The sequence below is a fragment of the Sphaerodactylus townsendi genome, linkage group LG03, assembly GCF_021028975.2.
Source record: "Sphaerodactylus townsendi isolate TG3544 linkage group LG03, MPM_Stown_v2.3, whole genome shotgun sequence".
Taxonomy (NCBI): Eukaryota; Metazoa; Chordata; class Lepidosauria; order Squamata; family Sphaerodactylidae; genus Sphaerodactylus; species Sphaerodactylus townsendi.
The window spans coordinates 81677603-81695417 of record NC_059427.1 but is presented as its reverse complement, the minus strand read 5'-3'; the positions used below and the strand labels follow the sequence as shown (position 1 = coordinate 81695417).

The following is a 17815-nucleotide window of genomic DNA, read 5'->3' as shown; positions in this document are numbered from 1 at the left end:
AACTAATGTAACAAAATAATTAAACCAGTTTGGATACCCTGTGTATGTATGTGAATGTTCTGAACTGTATATGTATGTGTATCAGTGGTCAAGTCACAGCCAAGTTAATATAAGTGTATTTATTACTTTGTTACTTTGTAACAATTATAAAATATACCCTCTGTCAAAAGTAATAGTACTGGAAGGAATGAAGAACAATCAAATAATCAATATAATAACAATTAAAATCCATTCTCAAATCATAATGACATTTAATAAATCATTTGTTAAAAAAACCTGTACAAAACTTAATTAGCAAATACCACAATATCAGCAAAATAATTATTTTATTTCTATAAATGTTGGGGAGAGACCATAACTTCACACCTTAACAGACCAGGTGCTCAGGAGCAACAACCGCAGAAGGCCATTGCTTTCACATCCTGCATGTGAGCTCCCAATGGCACCTGATGGGCCACTGCGAGTAGCAGAGCGCTGGACTAGATGGACTCTGATCTGATCCAGCTGGCTTGTTCTTATGTTCTTATGTTCTTAACTTAGTGGCAGAGCATCTACTTGGCATATGCACAAAGTCCCAGGTTCAATCCCCAGCATTTCCAATGAAGGGCCATATGAAAGGTGATGTGAAAGATCTCTTGCCAAGAGTCTGAAGAGTAGCTGCCATTCTTAGCAGACAATAATGACTTTGAGGGACTAATAATCTAATTCAGTGTAAGGCAGCTTCATGTATATGATCATGTATGCCAAATATGTTGTTAAATAAAAGGTTATCACTATGTATGTGCTCATGTATGCAAAATGCATACTGTACTTAAATAAAAGGCTATCGACACAAAAAAAATTCAGAAAAGTATGTGGCCTAGGAAGGGAGCTCTCATGTGTTGGTGCAATTATGGAGAAAACCTTGTCCTACAAAGTGCAGGAATCGTTGCCCTGATTATGCTTAAGAACCTGGAGAGATTCTGGCTAGCCATGTCTTTGGAATTAGAACGAGCCAGTATGCATATATATACATGAGGAGCAGCAGTGGCATAGTAGTTAAGAGCAGGTGCATTCTAATATGGAGGAACTGGGTTTGATTCCCCGCTCTGCCACCTGAGCTGTGGAGGCTTATCTGGGGAATTCAGATTAGCCTGTGCACTCCCACACACGCCAGCTGGGTGACCTTGGGCTAGTCACAGCTTTTTGGAGCTCTCTCAGCCCCACCCACCTCACAGGGTGTTTGTTGTGAGGGGGGAAGGGCAAGGAGATTGTCAGCTCCTTTGAGTCTCCTATAGGAGAGAAAGGGGGATATAAATCCAAAACTCTTCACTCTATCTTCTACATATCCTCTCAATTAAATAGAAATCGTCAGACAGTTTAGGGCTTTAAATACAAGTACACTGATGCTTGGCAGCAGAATGAAGTAAGCCCTTCTGATGCACCTGTGCAGATCAAAGCTCTGACTCATGACCCTGGGATTCAATGGGTGTGGAAGTCAGTTTCAGTAGATTGCTCAAGGTTCACTCAGCTTTCCATCCTTCCATGCTTGGTAAAATAAGTACCCAGCTTCCTGGGGATAAAGTGTAGATGACTGGGGAAGACAAATTACCCCATAAAGGTATCACCTGGTACTTGCACAGTATGACCTAGTACTTGCACAGGGGACTTCCTTTGCCTTTTAGCTTTACAAACAAATACCTTAATTCCATGGTAAATGTTAATTGTGAACAGGAAAAGAGGATGTAAAGAAAGTGATTGAAGTGATACCTCCCACCCTCTGTTTCAAGCCTCTCAAGGAAGCCAGTACAAGTTAGAATGTTAAGTTACGGGTAATTTCACCCCTGCCTAAACTGAGCCCCAAAGTTTTACGGCTGGTGCAGCTCAACTGAAATCAGTGTTGATCGCAGTTACAATAATCTAAACAAAAAAGTTATTAAAGTATTCCTGGTTCAAAGTGAAGGACTGAAGCTGATTTAGAAGTCCTGTTAGGTCTCACTGTTTTTGTGTTGTTGAAGGCTTTTCATTGGTTGAATCAACTCCAGCTGTGTATTGGGTTTTTTCGGGCTTCATGTGGCCGTGTCCTACAGTCAAGTTTTTGCTCCTAATGTTTCACCTGCATCTGTGGCTAGCATCTTCAGAGATATGTTGTGGTAAGATGTGTTTCTCTCCATGGCAAAAGTTCTGGAAATTTTGATGCAATGAGGGGAAAAATCCTAGGAGACTTTCCAGTAGTCCCCAAACTATCTCAATTTTTCCATTGGAAAAAATGAATGCTGTACATTCTGAGTGAGAAAACCTTGTATCAAAAGCAATTAATTTATTCAAAAATTCATTGGAGCGTTAGTTTTCTGTGCTCACCAAAATTTCCCATGGAAAAATTGCTGGGTGGAGGTTGGGCAGATATTCAGATTTAACTATGGATAGGATTGTATTGTTAATATGTGAATTGGTAGCAGAATATATAAACGTGCTAATACACAACCTACTTTTACTTGAGACCTGTGGTTGTTATAGCCAATGTGACAGTTTTGTTTTTCACACCAGTCCCTAGTTATAATGCTTTCACTTTGGATTAGCTTGGGAATGAAAAAAACATGAAAAGGATCTACTTTATGAAATGAGCTTTTGGAGGTTGTATACAGGGAATTTTCTCTACTAGTTTTTCAAACAGCCTGTAAGATACCATATTTGTCTAAAAGGAAGACTAGTTTTGTCAGTGTGTGCTGTTAGGAAAAGAATGGGCCACCAAAAAAATAAATAAAACAACCACCTACCACACCAAGACTACCACAATTAGGAAGCTCACAAAAAGTATATTGTTCAAAAAATTCAGAAGACAAAAATGACAAAATGAAGTGATAAGGGGGAGCGGGGTCAGATTGTCATTCTTAATATGGAAGACTACCTTAAGGAAGTTTAACGCTAGTTAAATATTACAGAATACTATGTAAAGTCTTCCGAGAGGCTAAGATTCTCATATTTGTGTCTGTGTAGCGACAGAGATAGCTCATCAAAAATTAAAAAGGGGGAAACTATATATTGCCAGAATCAGCAGGAGCAGCTGAGTACAACCATGTACTTTTAGGGCTGAAAAGGCACCCAGGATCGGAGCCTGCAGAGCAAATGTCCTGAGGCAACCTTCAGCAAATGGTGGCAGGAAGAATTCCTTCAGCTGCACACAAAATGTCAGGTGCAAGCTGAGGGTGAAACTGACCGGAGAGCAAAATGGTCAGGCAGGAAAAATAAAACACCTCCTGACCTATTCCAGGCAGGAGACATCTTGCAGGCCGCTGGTGGGGAAAAGGTGCACTTTGAAGGGTTTTTTTTTTAAAAAAGATGTCTTGAGCAAAATAAGACATCCTGAGGATATCTTGGGAAGAAATCTGCGCAGAATGCCTTCCCAGGACGTCTTTTTCAGCAACCACAGGACGTCTTATTTAGGCTGTGCAGAATGGACCCTTGTTTTCACTCTTCACAGAAAAAAATGCTCAGATTTGTTCAGCTTTCCCAAAATGTCTGCGTTTTTTTAACTGACAAAATTGAAAGGTATCTGAGGGGAGGGAGAAATGAAAAAACATGGTTTTTTCCCCATTTTTTCTTGTTTCCTCCAGATTTTCATATCTCTAATTGTATTCTAGTATTGTTGAAAAATAGTTTTATAGTACTTGGCAGCAAAACACATATAAAGTAGAACTAAGATAAACTAAATCTGTACTGGTTCTGGTGGGTTTTCCGGGCTTTGTGGCCGTGGTCTGGTGGATCTTGTTCCCTACATTTTGCCTGCATCTGTGGCTGGCATCTTCAGAGGTGTATCACAGAGGGAAGTCTGTTACACACTGTGTCCCACTGTGTTCGACAATACATTGAAATCTGTACTGTTTGTTGCTGAATGTCACTAGTCTATTCACAAAAGAAAAATAGGAAAACCACCAAAAAAAACCCAAAACCAAGTCATGCTATTATATTGGGACACCAAAGAAAATAATGATTAGCCCCAGCTACTCATAGATCCCTAATGGCTGTTATAATGGGTCTTAATAAAAATTCTAGATTACTAATTTCAAACGCAGAGCAAATTTCCTACAAATTCATCATTTATTAAGACAGGACACAGCTCAACCCAGCATCGTACCTGCACATTATTTAAATGACAAAAATGTGCCTAGACAACAAATAAGATAGCTTTATCAGTTGAATAGCTGGCTGGTGGATTAACATCAATTCCTAGGACCATACATAATCACTTACATCTCATAATTATACAATATTCTAATCATGTTTACAATATGCAGAAACAACAGATAAAAAAGCTTGACCAGTTGAACAGAAGACCAACCAGTTAAAAAATAACTGGCAAGTAAACATAATATCCTAGGACTAAACGCAGTCATTTAGATAACATAATGACTTAGTCTATTGGTGACATTTAATGTTTGCAGAGATACCAGATGGGACAACATGACCAGTTGAATAGATGAATGGCCAGTAATGGAAGAATGACCAGATGAATTTTCTGGATAAAGACCTATGTCGATATCTTTGTGAGAAGATCAACATTCATCAGACAACAGACATAAGCTTTAACTTAATGTAGGAATTAACATGCAAATAAATCCATAAGTATCAAAATAGATTGGACTATTTCATTAAAATAACAAGACCTTCGTAACTCACCAATACAATGAAGCAGAGTTATAAAAAGTGGTAGACTCTAATCTTCAGAACCAGGTTTAACTCCCCCTTCCCCACATGAGTGCCGGACTGTTATCTGGTGCACTGGATTTGTTTCCCTGGCTCCTACACATGAAGCCTGCTGGGTGATCTTGGACTAGTCACAGTTCTTTAGAACTCTCTCAGCACCACGTACCTCACAAGGTGTCTATTGTGGGGAGAGGAATGGAAGGAGTTTGTAAGCCAAACCCTTCCTCTCCTTCAAAGTTCTGATACAATGCTGGGTTGGACTGTGTTCAGTCCTAATAAATAATGAAGTAGCAGGGAATCTACTCTACATTTGAAATTAGTAGTCTAGAATTTTTATTAAAATCCTTCATAACTGCTGTTAAGGATTTATGAGTAGTTGGAGCTAATCATTATTTTCTATAGGGTCACAATATATTAGCACGGCTTTGTTCAGTTTGGGTGATTTCCCACTGCCGATTAATCCTGGGATAGTCACCCGAAATATCCAGATTTCCTCGAGATCTCCCCACTGCCGAACCGCAGAACCCAGATCAGTCCCATTTCTGGAGCCCCCACCTTATCACGGGATTTTCCTGGACCGCTTGTATATGCACCTTTTTGAAAAAAACTTCACCAAACCTGGGTGGTATTGTCAGGATAGTCTCCTACTGATACCACCCAGGTTTTGTGAAGTTTGGTCCAGGAGGTCCAAAGCTATGGACTCCCAAAGGGGGTGCCGCCATCCCCCATTGTTTCCAATGGAAGCTAATAGGAGATGGGGGCTACACATTTGAGGGTCCATAACTTTGTGGGCCCCATGAACAAAACTTCACCAAACCTGGGTGGTATCATCAGGATGGTCTCCTAAAGATACTCTGAAATGTTGGTGCTGCTAGCTTAACAATTGCACCCCTGATAGCAGGAACCCCCCCCCCCAAGGGGCAGGCCTGGACCCAGAGGCGTAGCTGGGCCAAATTGCGCTGGGTGCACATTCTAATTTTTCGCCCCCATGGCCCTCAGCCCCCCCCTGGCACCCCCCTTCCCACACTTACCTTAGTTCCTTTTCTTTTTCAGAACTTTTTCAGGCTGCAAAAGGCCTGTTCTCAGTAAAAACTGCCTGATGGGAACTATACTTCCTAGGAGACCTTGGGAGCCCCAAGTTCTCCTGGGAACTGTATTTCCTCAGGCCATTTTTACTGCAAACAGGCCTTTTGCAGCCTGAAAAAGTTGTGAAAAAGGAAAGGAACTAAGGTAAGTGTGGGAAGGGGGGTGGGGGTGCGCCACAGGGGGTGCACCATGGGGGGTGGAGAAAGGAGGAGGGGCCTCAGGGCAATTTTCCACACACCCCAGGCATGCTCCCGATGCACAGCGCACCCCCTCTTCCCCTTTTAGCTTCGCAACTGCCTAGATCTCTTCACTCGAAACATGCTGCAGTGAGGATGTTGAAACCTGGATGAAAAGGTGCCGATTCTTTTGAAACTTGGTTGTATCTACATTCAGTTTTCAGTGGGAATTCGCCCTTTGTTTGGGGATATATTCACAGACTACATAAAATCCTGCACTTCTTCATTGCAGCATTTTACAGACTTTGATGTGATTTTCTTTTCTTCTCACCTTTATAAATAGTGAATGGTTTGTTACATGTGTTTTTATATTCTATTTGGATGTTCATCCTTTGCAGGCTAGTTATATAAATCATATGGTGTAATTTCTGTACAGTACAGTAAATTTCCCCAAGCTCTCAATTCCAATATTACAACAGATTTAAAAATGTTCATGCACAAGAATATTCAAATTTGACAGCTCATTTTGGACTAGGATTGCCAACTCCAAATTGGGAAATTCCTGGGTATTTGGAGGTAGAGTGGGAGATAGAGGAGTTTGGAAAGGGAAAGAGCTTGGCAGGGATATGATGTCATAAAGTCCACTCTTCAAAGCTGTCATTTTCTCAAGGGGAAAGTTTCTGTTCTGTTAATGAAATCCAGAAAGAAACTTTCAGAGACAGGCATGCTTTAATATTGAAGTGCTGCATCAGAATCTGGTTCACATTCTTACAGGGTTTTTTTAATGGACTGATGTTTGATCTGTTTGGGAAATTCTTATTGTACCTTTCAGTGTGAATTATCTAGAATGGTGAACTTCCGGTGTTTTGTTTTTAATAGGGAAAATATCAAGGTCCTGATACTGAAAGCTCCCCTCTGCATGCATGGATACTTATACAGACATAATATACTTACAACTGTTCACCCACATATGTAGTTCTTTTTTCAATTATTAATGACAGCATGCTGCTGACATCATATGAGATGTGTTCAGCAGTCTGTCCTATGTCCAAGGCACAAGATTTTTTAAAAAAAGTATTATTTAGAGAAAACCCAGAAGAAGAAAGCTTTACTTTACCCTTAAATATATCTTCTATATATATATAAAAATCTAACAGTGTGTTTGTCCCTGATGGTCTCCCTCAGAAGCTGCTGGACGGATCGCCCCCAAATTTTCACGGGACGTCCCTCCCTGTTGCTGGCAGGTACTCGGACCTTCAAACCACCGAAAGTCCATACCTGAGCCAGGTAAAACGTTTTTTTCCTGGCGCACCAAGCCCAATGCGAACTGCCTCCTGGTTTAATCTGTCACCCTTAGATATGTCCGTGCAGCCTGTCTGTCTGTGGCCTGGGAGAAGGAACTTGGTATGAGGGCTTCTAGGATGTTACGTGCAGATGGGCAGAGATGAAGGCGAGTGAAAACAGTGCAAATGGAATGGTAATACTGTTAAGGTAATATCGAGGTGGAAATTGAAACACATACACACTTTGCCGTGTAGAGTCATCAGGTGGAGGTTCTACCGCCAGATGCAGGTAACTTTTCACTCTCTGCGCCTCACCCACTGCTACCACACACAAACTTACATATCCAAGCTCATCATCCTCGACACACACTTTCACTCCTGCCCTCCCCTCACATCCAACCAACACCTCTTACCCACTTCCTCACCCATATTCGCCCACAGCTCTCTCTTTACTAAAAAGCCTTGTGTTGGAGTTTGGCCCTTTTCTTCTAATAAAATCTGCGGCGTGGGGGGCGAATCCTACACTCACCTGCGTCCGGCTTCTTTTGCGCGATGGCCCTTTACGAACCCAGACGGAGGCTGGCCTTGATCTGTGAGCGCCTCACCACCCTGCCTCTGCTGCCCTGAAAGGCTGGGACACAAGCCTTGCTTGCCCCAGTTCTGGCCCTTTACCCAAGCCAGGACTGTCGCGTGTCAACCAGCCTCATGGACAGCGGGATTCACACTCTGGACAGTTCCATTGTGGAATGGGAAGGGTTACCTTATACTAAAAAAACAAGACAGCACCATATAACGATGTGCATTGAAAAGGGAAAGAGGGATTCCATTTCATCACCCCAAAAGGCTATGCTGGGGATCATTGGACATGCATGGACATCTGTGTGGGTTGCGGACTGTGATGAGAAGGACAATTGCCACAGCAACACGTGGCTGGGCCCGCTAGTATATATATAAAAAGCTAACAGTATATTTGTTACTGATGCTCTAACGCCGAAACGCCTGGACTGATTGCTTTGAAATTTTCACACAACATCGCATTCGTGTGCGGCCAGGTTTTCATACTGTTTCCACACCTCCTATTGTGTACATGTCACAACTGTGCCAGTTATTGTGTACATGCCACACATGTGACAGTTGGAACCACAGTTCTGTTCTGCTGGCCATGCAGAAACGAAGCACCCTCTGATAAAAGGGAAACAACCATGCTGCCTTTGAAAACCCCTGCCTCCCAGCACGTTTTAAGCTACTTACCTAGATCATGTACCACACCTGCCCCAGGTAAACCATGATCTGGTCACACATCTCAAAAAGGATATCGAAGAGATAGAAAAAGTGCAGAGAAGGGCAACGAGGATGATTGAAGGATTGGAGCACCTTCCTTATGAAGAGAGGCTGCAGCGTTTGGGACTCTTTAGTTTGGAAAGGAGACATCTGAGGGGGGATATGATTGAAGTCTATAAAATTATGCATGGGGTAGAATTGCGAAGTGTTGACAGAGAAATTTTTTTTTCTTTTCTCACAATGCACCTAGGAGACCAGGGGCATGCATTGAAAATGCTGGGCAGAAGAGGGGGAGAATTAGGACTAATAGAAAGGAAACACTTCTTCACACAACATGCTTGATTGGTGTTTTGGAATATGCTGCCACAGGTGAGTTGAGTGAGAGACCCACTTAACCTAGATAGCTTTAAAAAAGGGCTTGGATAAGATTTTATGGAGGAGAAGCTCTATCTATGCCTACCAATCTTGATCCCTCCCCTCAGGATTGCAGGTAAAATGCCTTAGCAGACCAGGATTGCTCAGGAGGCAGCAGCAGCAGCAAGAAGGCCATTAAAAAATTTTCCACATCCACTGCATGTATGGAAGAGCTCCCAAAGGCACCTGGTGGGCCACTGGGAGTAGCAGAGTGCTGGACTAGATGGACTCTGGTCTGATCCAGCAGGCTAGTTCTAAAAAAAAATGGTAACAAGCTGCGTTCTGCCCAGTTCTCTCCCCCCCCCCCCACATAAGAACCAAAAGTCAAGTAGAAATGGATATCCTTTCATACACACATCCCTTAGGGGTGCGTTTCAGTCTAACTGTGAGAGGTATTGTGAACATGCCACACCTGTGACAGTTGGAACCATGGTTTTGTTCCGCAACAGCGCCATCTGGTGGACATCAACAGAAACACACTTCGCCTGCAAGGGAAGGGAGTGAAAGGGACGGTGTCTGCCATCTGGACATGGCCACCCACCCTAGCATAGGAAGGGGAACATGAGGGAAGGAAGGGGCAGGGTGCCATGAAAGGGAACGGGAGAGAGGGAGGGAAGCGAGGGGCCCCTTGTCCCTCCCCTCCCTTGCAAGCATTGTGCAATGACACATGTTAGAACTGTTCATCTTCTCTTTTCTTTCTTTTCCACTTCACCAGACTGAGCCACAGCAATGCGTGGCAGGGTACGCTAGTTTATTATATAATCTAACTAATGTTTTCAGTACATTAAACATATCAGTACATTAAACATAGCAGGTGGGTCTAGGTGAATTTTATGTCAGGAAAAATTATTTACACAAGGACTGTTTGGCCAGATGTCCACAGTTTGGATGCTACTGGTTTCCCTTCTACTTCCCCACAGCAATGTGGTGCTTTGGCGTACTTCCAGGGTTTTCCCACATATCTTTCTTGTAATATTTCCCAGTCTTGTTTTGCTGTAATGTCTTGACAAACACTGTAGCAAAACTTGGCTGGTACTTTTGTGGCAGGAATATCTGGATCTTCTTGGTCTCCAGTCTTCCTCAACAGTAGTTTGTCCACCTGCCCTCAGAGAGTTTTTTCTAAAGCAGCAATTGGTGCATCATTATAATTTATAACAATCTCTCATGTTCTTTAAATTCCTAGCTTTCAGTTTTTTAAAGTCTAGCCCCCTTTATTACAGAAGTATGTTTTTCTTCTTATATCTCCAAAATGGAAGGGAATAGAATTTTATTTGGGAAAGAAAGAAAGAAAGAAAGAAAGAAAGAAAGAAAGAAAGAAAGAAAGAAAGAAAGAAAGAAAGAAAGAAAGAAAGAAAGAAAACCTGGAAATTTAGATAATCTGGTTGACAAAAATGTTATAATTTTATAACAATAAAACAATAAAATATTTTAAATGCTGCTTTCTTTTACAATAAAGCTTCCTGCTGGTGGAAGGAGGGGAAATGGCCTCCTTGGGGAACTGGACAGAGAGGATGCATGAAAGGCCTGTTGCTGTTGTGCTCTATTAGCAACTCCAGCAGCAACATGCGTGCTGCCACCTTTTTTCAGATTAAAAGCAGCCACTGGAAGACAGTTTGAATCAAGGCCATGCTCTTAACTACCTGGGGGTCATTTTTTTAAAAAAAATTTCCCCCCATGGCTGATAGAAATCCCTCTCCCTAAATTACTATTATCCATAGCGGTCAAGAAAAGATAATTCAATCGAGGTGAAATCTGTTAAAAGCATGTTGAATTTTCAGTGTGTATGTGATTGAAATAGATAACATGTGTTAGTTTCCTTGTCATTCTAATTAATCTCATATTAAAGAGGAGTTACCAACTGAGTTGGGAAATTCCTGGAGATTTGTTGGTAGAGTCTGGGGTGGATGGGTTTCAAGTAAGGGAGAGAGTATACTGCCATAGAAGCCACCCTCCAAAGTAGCCATTCTTTTTTTTTTTTGAGATTTCAGATTTTTATTGGGATTTTTGTACAAGTACAAATAATCAAAATATTATAGTAATCTTTACAAAGTAGCCATTCTTTAGTAGAATACATCTATGTAGTCTGGAGATAAACTGTAATTCAGGGAGATGTATTGACAATCCTGTATTAAGGCTGACTGTACCAGTTATTGAAATAGAACTTGGTTGAAAGGCTTGGACTGTCTAAAATTAAGGCATATAGACAACTGAAGGAACCAAAAGCCCTTTAAATTTTGTCAGTAATGTTCATGGTTTGGGATCTTTAACATGAAGGTATCAGGACAGATTACCGGTAAATATCCTCTTAACTATCTTGATGACAATATGTGACACATGGAAAGTCTCCCAACATATTTTATTTTCGCTCTAAAGTTGGCACAACAGGCAAGATACATAGCTCAATCAAAAGCACATTCCCTTGCCACCCTCAACTGGACCTGGGTGAATATTCTTCCTTTCAAGAAGAAAAGCAACAAGCTGTGAGTGATTTTTACGGGAAAGTGGCTAGTGGGAAAAGGGTTAAGCTGTTTATCCACAGCCAGAGTTCCATACCACTGCATTAAAATAAAGATAGGACTGACAAGAGACACTTGTCCCCTATTGGATCATGATTCCTTCAGTTGCCAGTGCACTGTACAGTTATCTTGTATAAGTTGGCCTTTGAATCCTTCCCTTTTTTTCCACAAAGGAGAATTATCATATACATTCTTGTGCTTTTGTCACCTTCTGTGCTGACAAGATCCGTGCAAGTTCTGTGTTCCCCTTAATATAGCACACCTAGTCTTAGAGGAACATCCCCAGCTGCAGATATTGTTCACCTGTGCTGCAGTACTGCAGTACTTTCAATGATATATGCATTTGGATAGTCACTTGGAGGCATATCCACAGGTGGGATCCAACCAGTTCTCACCACTTCTCTAGAAGTGGTTGCTAATTTTTTCTGAGTGCCGAGAAGGGGTTACTAAAGCAACCTCCCTGCCCAATAGGAATTAGGTGGTGTGCGGTGGTGTGGTGGTGCCACTGTTTGAATCCCACCACCATCGGAACCTGTTATTAAAATTTTTGGATCCCACCACTGGATATCCCCATCCATATCCTGCCCCCATATAATGGACAAGATGTTACTGGACAGAACTCAAGTAAAGGGGTGTGTTAGCCTGGGTTTACTTAATTGAAAGGATGCATTTTATCTTCCCACTGACACCTGCATGCCTCCTTGCAAAGACGGTCATATATTCTTGCAAAAGTGTGCAGACATTTTTGAAAAGGTGGTAAGTTTCACAGAAGGTTCTTGGTTCACACCCTGATGTCATCAGGAGTCATGAATGCAATCCATTTGTTTTCTTTGGGGATAATTAATCACCAAAGGGGAGATTATCATATGATGGCTAATTGGGATAAGCCCTGGCCCTAGAATAGCAGATAATGTACCATTTAATTAGACTAAAATGGCCGCTCTGTTGTACACTGCCAGTGTTCCACACAGACATACACACACTCAGTAGTGATTCCTTTTATGGCATGAGCAGCATATTAAAGCAACTTCCTTATCTAATGATAGCTAAGTTGAATGCTATTAGGGTTACATATTAACAAAGGTAATGATATACTCTCTCCACATAGACATTAGCCTCCCCTTGATTCCCATTTTGAACTCCTTGCCTCTGGCCTCATGGTTTATTTGGGCTGATGAAGGGGGTCATTTACCTTCTACAATCATGACAAGATTGGAAACAAAATACAAAATAAGTGGTTTATCTAAAGATAGTTGACAGCAATTTTAAAAATCAAATATTTTTTTAAAAAAGGACAATTGAGTTTCAAGTCTACTATCTGCAGAAAGGCTTTTTAATGAATAGAGAACAGGGGTTAACTAGAAAGCAAAGATACCAGGGATTGTCTTTGAAGTAAGGGGACAAACCATGCTCTTAGGAATCTATTTCAGGATTCTGGCTTACATAGCTGGCTTACAATGCAATTTCATTATTTTCAAAGTGTCATGAATATTTAAAATATAACTGCAAAAAAAATCTTGTTTCTTTTAAGACTATGAATCTAAACATAGTAAAGTCAGTGACATTTACAACTTGCTGCTTTTGATAACTGATGTGGATGAAAGAACTAAACCTTCTTGCATTAACTCCCAAATTGTTTTCAGGAGTAAGCCTAGCTCCCTCATCTACTCCTCTTAACACAAGAATTGGGGATACAACAAGGTTTTTGAGACCCTAGGTGAATTATTATTTGCTCCCACCCAGTGGTGGGATTCAGCTGGATTCAGAATCCCACCACTGCTCCTGCTTCACCTCAGGCCCCACAAGAGAATGAAGAAATAAGGAGAGGTGACAGGAGAAACAGCAGCAGGTGACTGAGAGCTGACTAGATGCACCCATCATCTTCTCCTCCCTCTTCCATCCCTAATCACCTCTTTTGCCAGCAATGACAAACAGCAGTACCTTGCCATCTCCTCGGGAGGAGTCAGCTCCCAACAAACCCACAACAGAAATTTCCTGACAATGAAACTGCGGTCCCATCAAAGAAATTAGGCCCTCCACCAGGAGGAAAATTGGGGATGCACCACACAAGTGCAGCAGTTGGGGGAAAGAAGTTCTCTCTTGAGTCTTGATGATATCATCAAGAGGAGGGGTGGAAAGCTAGATTATCAATACATACTGATACCGTTGACATTCTCAGCTACCATGGGGGAGGAGGAAAGTTGTATTGCGTGATTTCCGCGTGACTAAATGGCGGCTAAAGCGTCTGGGACTAAACTTTTAGGAGCCCATTTAATCATGTGCCCATGGGGCTAAAACTGCCCACACAACTCTCTTCCTCCCCCATGGTAGCTCTCCTCGGCCTTGGGGCTCCAACCAGCTCATCCTTACTGCCTCCTGCCCATGGAGAGACTATCACCACATGTCGCTGTGGCTGGTACGCCCTGTACAACATCCAGTACAACTATCTGGGTTTTTTCTCTACTTCATTTGTACCATTGCCTTCTCTACAATGAGAGCCCAAAGTTGCCTCCTGCCCATGGAGAGACTATCACCACATGTCGCTGTGGCTGGTATTCCCTGTCTTGATACCATTCAGTACAACATATCTGGGTTTTTTCTCTACTTCATTTGTACCATTCCCTTCTCTACAATGAGAGCCCAAAGTTGCTTACATCATTTTCCTCTCTTCCAGTTTATCCTCACAACAACCTAAGAGGTATCTTACAGTCCCATCCAAAGTTTGGGGGGAATTGCTGTCGGTGGTGGTGCAGGTGTATACTGGTGGGTTTGCCCTCCTCAGGGAACTTACTTCAGCAGAGGGGCAAATCTGCTGGCAGGTGATCATGGCAGCCTGCTGAGATGCCTGGACATGACACAGTGTGCTGTGTCAGCAGCACCCCCATACCACTGCCAGCCCCACTAGCATAGCAGGGGTATACTGAAGACACTGCCAAGAGTGGAGCCAACATTAGTCGTCTTCCCCTTGGCTTTGCCTCCAGATACGTTTCAGCTCAGGGCTTGGATTTATGCCACCCTTAAATCCATTGAACCCAATGGAGGTATTTCAGAGGCATAAGGTTTTGGTTTGCATTTTGCCTCCCGGCTCTGCCAAAAAAACCATCTGGAGGCAGTGGGATGATGCCACAGTGGCATCAGCACCACCCACCATGAGCTCTGATTGGACTGTTAGGCTCAAAGAGATGACTGGCACAAGGTCACCCAGCAAGCTTTTATGGCAGAGTGGGGATTGGAACCTGATTATCCCAGATACTGGTCTGACACTCTAAACACTACACTGGTAGATGTTTGCTGGAATCAGTGGTCCAAATATGTAAGCAAGAATTGATGGCATAGGAAGAGAATCAGGCTACTGGGTTCTGAATATACTTAACTTTGCACTGAGGTAGCTTTTATTATTAATTTTCCTAAGATAATAAGCCGTTTCCAAAATGGATGATCATAGATTTCCCCATATTTCTTTCTTGTATTTGTCTGGCATGTCAGGGAAATGGTTTGGGAGAAATAAACATTAATGTGCAGACTTGCAAGGTTGCAGACTTCTAAAGAACTACATAACATTTAATTCCCAGAACATTGCCTGCTTTTTCAATAAAACACATTTTGTGAAAACTAAATTAAAAACCATTAAAAGGATAATGGGAAATGGTAACTGATATTTAAAGAAATGAAACTAGCTATCCAGGAAGCATTTTAAAGTTTGAAACCATGATCCAAACAAAACTTAAACACCTAGAGATTTAAAGATAAGTTAATAGGAAATCAGTATCTTATTCTCAATATGGACAAAACTGTGGATATTTACATCTTCCAGCCGAGTGAACACCAGGCTGCTCCGGGCTTCTGCTAGGCCTGGCGGGGCGGGGGAAGGGGGAGGTGTATGGGGAGTGATTTTCCGTCCCCCACATGATCCAAATGGCATGAGCCCGGGGGGCAGCGCCCCCTGGCCCCATGGCAGCTATGCCACTGCTCTGAGGTCTTTTATGATGCTGCTGGGCTCTGTCTGGCAGCTGGCACTACATAGCTGGGTCTGGCCTTGTGGTCAGCACCACACAGCTGAGCCATAGTATTCCAGGATAGAGGATGCCAAGTGGAGGGAAGGAGGGAAAGCTGGAGCAAGGGCAGATAAAAGTAGCTTGTCTGGTGAGTGGGAAGAAGAGAACGAAAAGAAGAGACATCATGAAGGCTAGTCAGGGAATAGAAACAAGAAATGGTTGGAAGGAGGGAGACAATGAGGTGCCTCCTGCAAGCAGGTCCCATGTCTGTAAAATATATGCATCTAATCCTGTTGCATTTTTAATTCCACAGAGGGCTTTTCTGCACAATTCATTTAAAACGTTTTGAGGCAGGAAATAAAATATTTCCTTCATGGAGTTCTGCATTGTTTTTACCCCCAAACACTTAATTTTCAGTCTCCGAACATTTTAAATTATTCCCTTTTAAACTGATTCTCTGGCTGAAGCATTTTGAACACCTTTTCAGTTGCTGTATGATCTAGTGACTACACTTCTCATGCTTCTCTGCTTCCCTGAACCTCCTCCTCAGCACCATCTTCTGAACTCACTCAGTTCCCCCTCACTTCTTTATTTGTAGCATTTGGCAGTTTGCTCTTTTGGGGGGGGGGGGCAATCTTGAAAGCATTGAGTATACAAGGAATAAAGAATGCAGCACGAGGCTGTGAGGCATTGAAACACAGAACTAAAAAAAAAGGGGAGGGATCACAAAATGGTAGCCAGGAATCATTTCAAGGAGATGAGCGTGAACAAAAGGGGGCTGAAACTGAAATAGTTTTATAAACATTTTAGGAAATTTGTGTGGAAACAGCCACAGTTAAACATTCAGTTTTTCTATAGAGCTTACTGTCTTTTAGAGGCATAACACTCTGAAAATAGCTTAATTGGCTAATCTGGGTCAGACTAAAGTTACAAGTATCACTTGACTATAGTTGTGTGTGGCTTACTTCACCTGTGAACAACACTTTTGACAGCTTTTAGAATCGTAAGATTTTGTGTGAAAACAGTAGGTGACAATAGGATTTGGGACAGCTGAATTAGTGAAAGAGCACGACACATTGCTTATCTACCAGCAGTATATCAGTTCTTGGAGTCATATGATAGGTTTAAAAACAATGCATTAAAACAAAAAGGGGAAGTAAAAAACTTCAACTCAGAAAAACCAAATAGCCAAGAAGGTTGATAAGAAGCCTGTCAATATAATGAATATCAAATGGGTTACATATGGTAAATTAACATTAAATTTAAAAACATTAAAAACTATGGATAACATAAAACTGTGGATTCTCTTGCAGTAGCAAAGGAATCCCCTTTAAAATAAGGATGTCTGGACACATGTGTTTTTGCAAGATTGTTCTATCATTATAAAACATTAAAATGATCCCCACGATGTGACTTCTGTTATGCAACTGCTCTCTTAAGTCTCTTTGTCTAGAAGTTCAGCATGCAAGAAGTTTCAACATTTATCTACTTCAGTAAAAGGTTGGAGTGTTCTGGAAGTCATTAAAGCTTCCTGTGACTTTTGACAGTTTAGTTGGGGGCTGGGCTTTCTGTGAGCAACGCTGCTACTCAAAAATGTGATGTGGGGAGAGATCTTAACTTCAATACAGTCATACCTCGGGTTTTGCCAGTAATCTGTCCAGTGACGCTTGGCGAAACCCGAAACCGGCGAAACCCGAGGTTACGCCGTTTGCGCATGCGCTACGCAAATGGCGTAGCAAATTTATGGAAACGGCGTAAACGATTCCCGAGACGACCAGTGAAACCCGAGATAAAAAAACAGCCGGGAGCAACCGGCGAAACCCGAAGGCAACAAAACCTGAAGGCAACGAAACCCGAGGTACCACTGTATGTGAATAAGTCACTATGTAGAATTCACTATATAGGATTCATTATATAGAATTATTCATTATATAGAAATAAAATATCTAAGTTTTTAAACAATCTTTTTCTGAACTGTCTTGGGCTATCATCTCCAAAGCTATTATTGCTCAAATAAAGAAAGTACTGACTGATTTTACATCTGGGGAACCCTTTGGCCGTAACCTACTGATGACTATTTCTGTGGAGCAAAGGGAAAAATTTGCCCATACAAGGATCTAGGGAGCCATGTCCAGATGCTGGCCCCCCTCCTGCTCCATCCCCTCCCTTGCATGCCACTCCTTAGTCCCTCCCCTCCCTCCCCTTCCCTTGCATCCCACCCCACCCCTCCCTTCCCTCCCTCTCCCTCTGCTAGGGTAAGCCATTTCCAGGTGCTGGGGCCCCCTCCCCCTCCCTCCCTTGCGTGCCACCTCTTCCTCCCCTTCCCTTGCATGCCACCCCTCCCCCTCCCTCTCCTCCCTCCCTCTGCTAGGGTGGGTTGG

The 17815-nt window shown here is 42.3% G+C and overlaps 1 protein-coding gene across 1 annotated transcript in view; it reads left to right on the top strand.

Moving 5' to 3' along the window:
• CDX1 (caudal type homeobox 1) overlaps window positions 1-17815 on the top strand; it is a 44929-nt gene that overhangs the window by 7157 nt on the left and 19957 nt on the right. The gene's annotated exons all lie outside the window — the stretch shown is intronic.